The sequence below is a fragment of the Primulina huaijiensis genome, chromosome 15, assembly GCF_012295235.1.
Source record: "Primulina huaijiensis isolate GDHJ02 chromosome 15, ASM1229523v2, whole genome shotgun sequence".
In the NCBI taxonomy this organism is placed as follows: domain Eukaryota; kingdom Viridiplantae; phylum Streptophyta; class Magnoliopsida; order Lamiales; family Gesneriaceae; genus Primulina; species Primulina huaijiensis.
The window spans coordinates 11582354-11590046 of record NC_133320.1 but is presented as its reverse complement, the minus strand read 5'-3'; positions in this window follow the sequence as shown (position 1 = coordinate 11590046).

The window sequence follows — 7693 nt, the reverse complement described above, 5'->3', positions numbered from 1 at the left end:
TGAACTGAACCGGTAAGTGACCACCGGGTGAAGTAATAATAACAGCGAAGTGGCCCCAAGCAATATCACATAAATCTCAAAAATGGATATTTTACATTTTTGCACGTAATATAATTAAATAACGTAATTAAATATCCTGTATTAATTTTACCGTAAGGGTTGGACCGTTCCCAGGCTCGCTGCGACCTAATTATGTCATGAAAAATATGCAAATGATTTACTTGACCAAACTTTGTAATTGAATCCAAAAACAATACAATTACGCCTATTGACTTAGTATTTAATCATGACTCCGAGCCAACCCGAACCAACACCAAACCAACGTTTAGTCGTGATTAAAAATACTCTTAAAATGATGAAATAATGCTCCTAAAGTTGTACAAGTCGAAATCTTGGTGAATGGAGGCCAAAACATGAAACGCTATTTCGAGAGTCACTTTGGCACATTGCACCGTAAATCCTCGTACAACCTATAAACTCTACCAAATCACAAACCACCAAAATCATGACTTTTCTAACATGATGAGGTACTTTTCAGTCCAAGGCCATAAGCTAAAAGCCAACCAAGAACTCGAACAAGCCTCTGAACCGAAGCAGCAAGTTGCTGTCCAGAAATTCCAGCAACCGCACTTGTACTTACATCGCTTTGTTTGCGAGACTATTGGCCATTGGGGCTTGAACCACCGACTAGAGCCTCTTCCCAACATCCTAAGATGTGGCTTGAACCATGGCTAAGGGCCCTAGACCAACCACAATCCAGTCCAACACCTAGGACAACACAAAGCCTCAACCGAGAACTTAAAAATCTGTACCGTGATGTTTCTGAAATTTTATTTCGTTGCTGTCATGCATCGTACCAATGGCCATATGGTTGACCATGGCATGATCTAGACATCCTGAGGTATGGTATGAACCATGGCTAAGGGCTAAAGAGCCGACCAAGATCCACACCAACACCCAAACCGAGAGGACACATGCAGAATTTTAAAAGGGGTCGAAGGGGCTGTTCTAGTTTTTTATTTGAAAACCGATTCATCATGGACCAAGCTTCGAAATACCAACTTGGTCACATCTTAGACATTACTAGGAGATGTTCTAACCATGGATATCACCCCTAGGGCAGCCAAGATCAGAAGCATCAACCCTTGAAAGCAACATGAGAAAATCGAACCCAAAAAGGGGCATGCTTGGTGAGTTGCTGTCATTTCTGACTTCCAGCATGCGTGGGGCTGGAACCAACGTTCTTTCATGACCCTAACATGTCCTAGTACATGTCTATATGCAGCCTCAAGCCCTTGGAACGAGCCACCCCTGAAATCGAAAGGAAACATACCAAACGTGAAGCATGAATAGAAACAAAAATCTGTGCAGAATTTTTTTTTCTTGTTCTTGTTGCCGAAAATTTCGGTTTTCTCCTTCATGATTCATGCACACATGATGTTTTAAAATATTAATATGACTTGATTGAAGAGTCAATAAAAATATAAACATGCCTGGATTTCGTTTGAAAAGAAAACGAATTAATACGGCGACACGGCGCGGCGGAGACGGTGTTCTCTTCTCTTATTTTCTCTCTTATTTTTCTTGTGTTTTCTCTCTTATTTTTCCTTGCTTTCTCACGTTTTCTCTACTGAAAGGGACTGAAATTTTTGAAAATGAAGAGGGATAGAAGTCTAGGAAATGAATGAGGAAGTTGCAAGATGAATGGGTAGAATGGCAAGATAGAAATCTTTCTATCCTTGAGTTGAGAGATAAGGAAAATGATTTGATTTGAGGGAGATATGGAGAATAATTTACATGGAAGTGGCCGATTTCTAGTCTAGGTTTAAGGTGGAATATTGCATAATTGTGAATTACTTGGTGATTAAAAAGTTGGGGGAATTATCTCCAAGAAAAGATAAGGAAATGAATTAAAACAGTGAGTTGCCAAAACAAAAATTAAGTCTTTTAAAATAATGAGGTGGTCGAAATCTACTATTAAAATGGGATTGAATATTGCTTAAATCATTAATTAGTGGGGATTAAAAATGAAGGGGTTATCTGCCAAGAATGGATAAGGAAGAGAATCAAAGAAAATGAGTTGTCAAACTTAATTTAAATCTTTTAGGTGATGGCCGAAAATTGCAAGATAAATGGGGATGAAATATTGCTAAATTACTAATTGTTGGGGATTTAAAATGAGAGAATTATCTATGCCATGATAAGATTAATGAAAGATATCAAAATTGAGAGTTTTCAAATAATATCAATTCCTTAAATGAGGTGGCCGAATTCTATGCTTAGAATGGAGGGAAAAATTATAACGCCCCAGATTCGACGACTGTCCTCACTGTACCAAGACGAGTCTTTCCAGCGTGCTTATGTCCTCACTCACACGCACTCTAGGAAACTTCCCAGGAGGTCACCCATCCCAAAATTGCCCCAAGTCAAGCACGTTTAACTTTGGAGTTCTTATGTGATGAGCTACCGAAAAGAAGATTCACCTTCGTGATATGAGTAGTACAAATCAAATCTTTTAAACCCTCTTCAACTGTACAGTCCATTATATTGAACAGTCTCGGAATCCCTCTCATTCCCGTGTGGGATCGGTTCATTCATGTTCCCTCCACCTAGAAGCCTGCCAGTAGCCGCTCATTGTCCGTGCAACTGATGGCACCGGCGATCACCCCCCGCCCTCTTCGGCCCCGGGCCTCACATGCCCACCAGCTTCCGCTTGGTTCGTCCCCGAACCACACCGTACTAAGAGAGGTCGGCTCTGATACCAGCTGTGAAGGCCCGAAATTCGTGTTTGAAAATTTACAGAAAATTTAAAATTTTTCTTTTTAATTAATTAAAATGCATCATTCATAAATAAATAACTGATAAAAGTTTAACCATTCAAAATAGCAGCGGAAGTAAATGTTTGTTTGCAAGATAATAATTTAAAACAATTCAACAACGAAGAAATTTGTTTGAGTCAAAATAGTAAATGCTAAAAACATGAGGTCCTCGGGTTCCACTACTGCCGACTCAAGCTAGCTCACTGGTCCCCGCCCTCGGTCCCTGCATCATTGGTACCTACAACAATCAAGTCTAGTGAGTCTAAAGACTCAGCATGCATATATCGTAAATAACGAGTAAATAAATAATAAAATTGCATGCAAGTGAAAATATCATGTCGTGAGGCATAACGTAAAATATCGTGTCACGATTAATTATAATACGTGCATAACTGAACTGAAAATCATAGTAAAAATGTTTGCTCCTTGGAGCCCTGTAATGAAATAGCATGTAATAATTTTCTTTGTGAGATTATGGTTTACGCAAGTGGCCCCTGAACTGAACTTAACTGACCGGTAACTGGCGACCGGGTGGTACAAAACTGAGCTGACCGGTAACTGGCGACCGGGTGGTACCAAACTCAACTGACTGATAACTGGTGACCGGGTGAAGTAATAATCCCATGATAGTAAAGTGACCACAAGCAATATCGCATAAATCTCAAAATGAATATTTTGCACGTAATCTTTTACTATTTATTAAAATTGAGCATGTTAGAGTAATTAATTAGTGTCTTGGTCTGTTTTTCAAACTCTCTAAAATACCCTCACTCCACCTCTCCACGTTTTTCAAAGTTCCCAACCGCATCGGAATACATTCTTCTCTCCCAAGTCCCAAAGGAAGAGATAGACTAAAACTCCACTCCCCTTTCTTCATTTTTCAGATCTAGGTTAAAATTGTTTCTCAAACATAAAAATTCTACGCAGAGAACAACAAATACACCAGCCCGTTGAAGACTTCGAAAATTCGATCAGTTTACGGTAAATTTGGAATAGGTATCTTATTTGGTTTGCCTTCATTTCTACGCCAATCTTTTGAATTGAGTCTTGATATTTTGAATCTGACTACAGGTAGCATCTGAGGATTTATCCATTCTTTTTAGTCATTTTGGCTCGGATATAGTCATCTCGAATTGTCGGTCAACTCCCCTCCGCCTCTTCCCTTCCAAAACCACTTCATCTGCTCCCAATCGCCGCTGCAACTCCCTACGGTATTTGCATTTTTTGGTGATAATTATGTGAAAAACGATATGAACCTCAAGGGTGAGACGCCAGTAGTTGCTTGGATTGAGTATGATTCGAGGACGTATGTCATCAATGTAACTCTTTCGCTATCTTCGTACAAACCTCAGCTTCCTCTTTTTTATTCTCAGTTGGATCTGTCTCCAGTTCTTGAAGAATATATGTATGTCCCGAGACATGGCGCTTCGCGCTAAAGGTGACATTTTTTTATGAGTGTGCAGAAATTTTTTGTTGTGATGTAAATTTATTTTTGTTGAAAAATTGTGGTAATTTTCACGCGCCTTTGCTAGAACTCTTTGGATTATAGTTATTGTGGATGCAACTGTGTAAATGAAGATATGAATGGTTGTGATTGGAGAAGTTGATGGGAAATTTCAGTTATAGTTTTTATGAAAATGTGGGGTTTTAGATTTCTAATTGCGATAATGATGTACCGAAGTTCTGCAGGGAGCCTATTTATGGAGTGTAATTCAGCACAATGTAGCAGTTGGATGTTTTTTGAAAGTTTCTTTTTTTGTTTATATTCCATTTTCGGATAGCAATTATTTAGGTTTTCTTTAATAGATTTTAGTATAAAGAAGGAACAATGGGATACTATGTCCGAGTTGACTAAATTGAAACCAGTAGAAAAGTTGAGGCTGTGTGCAAAAAGTAAGAGAAAGTTGTTTGGTCTACTAGGCTGAGAAAGACCAAGCATACGGGAAGAATTTTATGAATTTCAGTGGTGCAATTCTTGGTTTAGGGTCACCGAGTAAAAAATATAGATTTATTTGCTTTTACCATTCTCTTATTTGTTTGTTTGCGCTGTAGTTTTCTTTTAAGCATTTCAAAACTTTTAGAAGACCCGAAATAATTCAAACATGATAACAAGTATTTTGGGGATTGTAGCAGAAAGCTAAGCTCTAAAGAGGGAACGACTTTATAGCAAGTGTGATTTGTGAACCGTTAAGCATTTCAAATTCCAGGTCTCGCCTCAACCTCTTCCCTTCCAAAACCACTTCATCTGCCCACGACTGCCGCTGCAACACCCTACGGTGATTTCCATTTTTTTCCTCTTTAAATACTTTAATTTTGATCGAATTAACTGGTCTTATAGGCCTTAAACCTAAAATTACTGAAGATATATGGGTAAATGTTGGATTTATGTTTCCAAACTAAGCTGAAACCTGAAAAATGTAGTCGTACTCTGTAGCTGTAGGAACATAGCATATTGGGTCTTTTTTCATGTTACTGCGACTTTTACATATGGAATTTCAAGTTATGGGTAAATGTTTGATTTGATGCCAATTTTTAACATCATTTGGTTGAAAATTGAAAGAGATATTCTCATATTATTGAAACTTTTCCTACATGAGAATCAGGCTTGCGGTAGTGCAAAGTGCTTACTGTTTTTTAAAATTCTGGGCATTGTACTCTGGAAAATTGCAAATAATTATAATGAAATTTGTAGAGAATTGTCTTATATTCGAAATCGAATTGACACCGAAATCACGCAATTTTGTTTAGTGATGAATGAGATACACCCAATTACCCAGAGAATATGCATGCTCAAAGAAATATGGCATACGAGATTCAAAGCGTGACACAAATTTAGGCCAGTTATATGATTATATTTGACATAACTCTTTGATGATGAATTGTTGGACTTTGAGATGGCTTGCACTTCCAATTGGAATAACTCAATTTTGATCAAGCATGAGAATGTTATCAACCTGCAGATGAAGATTGTTATTCAATTAATTTCACTAAGTGTTGAACAACTGAAATGTGCTAGGAAGAATGAAAATTTGGTGAGTTTTGATCAAGTTATGGGAAAAATTCCTAAGTCATGTAAACTGAAATTTTATGAGTTGCTATAGACTAAGCAATTAGGCAAAAGTTTGATATTGTTTAGGTATTTGAATGAATTTATGATATTATTGTGGATGTATCTCAGTAATAAAAGCTTGATGTGAGGATCGTTGAGACGGGCTATCTTGGTGTATGACTCCATTTTGTGGATCTCTGGATACAATTTTCCTTAAGTCATCACTAAAGCTCAACAAATTGATTTATTTATTCATATCAGGTTTGCATATTGCCGAGCAATCTCATTATTAAATTCTCCTTTATATACTAATGATTTTACTTTTCTTTCGTTTGTCAATCCATATTAAATTACACATTAACACATAAATTCTTTTGGATTTTTTTTATGGAATTTTTGTTCATTCATTGGTGAAGCTGAAAGAGATCAACTTCAGATTTTATTATGAGTTCTTTCATTATAAAATAGTATCAGAAAATCCTCATTATTTAATTTGATCCCTATGGAATAGTTACCATAATGTCATATGATATTTTTTAAAATGATATGTAAAAAACTACTATTACATCTTTTACTATTTATTAAAGTTGGGCATAATAGAGTAACTAAACGGTCTCACTCCAAGATCGTTTTACAAGTTTGATTTTTATCTCTTTCTCTTTTTAGTAATTTTTTTACCCATTCAGAATTATTCTCATAACCTAACAAAAACTCACCATATTTTTTAATATTTGCACTCGAATTTCGTACTATTTATCATGATTCTGCATTGCATATGTTTTTACATCTTTTTAAAAACAAAAATTTAAACTTTAATCTTCTGATTCTCTAACGGTTTCTTTACTACATTTTCTTCATAACTTGCAATAAATTTATCATATTTAGTGTTAAAAATTTGACCTTAGCATGGATTTACAAACTTTTATTTCCATTGTTCTATCTACTTAAATTGTTGATTTCTATTTCAACTTAAGCAAAACATAATAAGTGTCTTCCGGAAATGATTTAATTCTATCACTATTGCAAGAATTTGTATTGTTCATCTTTGTGAATTAATCTACTTACAATATTTTGGTTTTTTGGCAAATAAAAGGAGTTTGTCAATTTCTACTTTATTTTTCATGTATTTAGCGAAATCTTTGCAGTAGTTTACATTTTGTTATGTCATGTCAATTTTTTATATCGCGTTTTAATAGATTGCTCTATTTCTTGCTCTATTTCTTTTGTATATTTATATACTTGGGTATGATTCGATAAAATTAATATTTTATTATTACGTTAGAACAAAGAGGGTTTAACTTATGCATGCAATGCATAAAGCTAAATACATTTTGAAATTTTTTTTTTCATTTATTAGCTGAATTTAGGATACAAATTTGAGGGTTTTAGGGTTTGATCATAAAAAATAATATTCTTTTGAAGCCGCAATATCATTTCATGTAAGGTAACAAATTGAGTTTGACAGATTTATTTAAGCTTTAGAATCCATTGTCTTTCATGACAAAATATTTCGGTGTCATGCTGTTATAATATCATGAATGTTTAATATATTAACTCAATATATTCATGACACACGCAACGCGTGTGCCTCGATGACTAGTATAAATAAATAACATAATTGAATATGAACAATTTTGATTTTCTTGCATTAAAATCATGTACTTGCGATATTTAAAAATACCTATATGGCTTGATTGAAGAGTGAAAGAAGATATAAACATGCCTTGGTTTGTTTTGACAGAAAACAAACGAAATAACGACGCGGCGCGGCGGAGACGGAGTGCTCTTTACTTTCTTACTTTTTCTCTCTTAATTCCTTTAAACC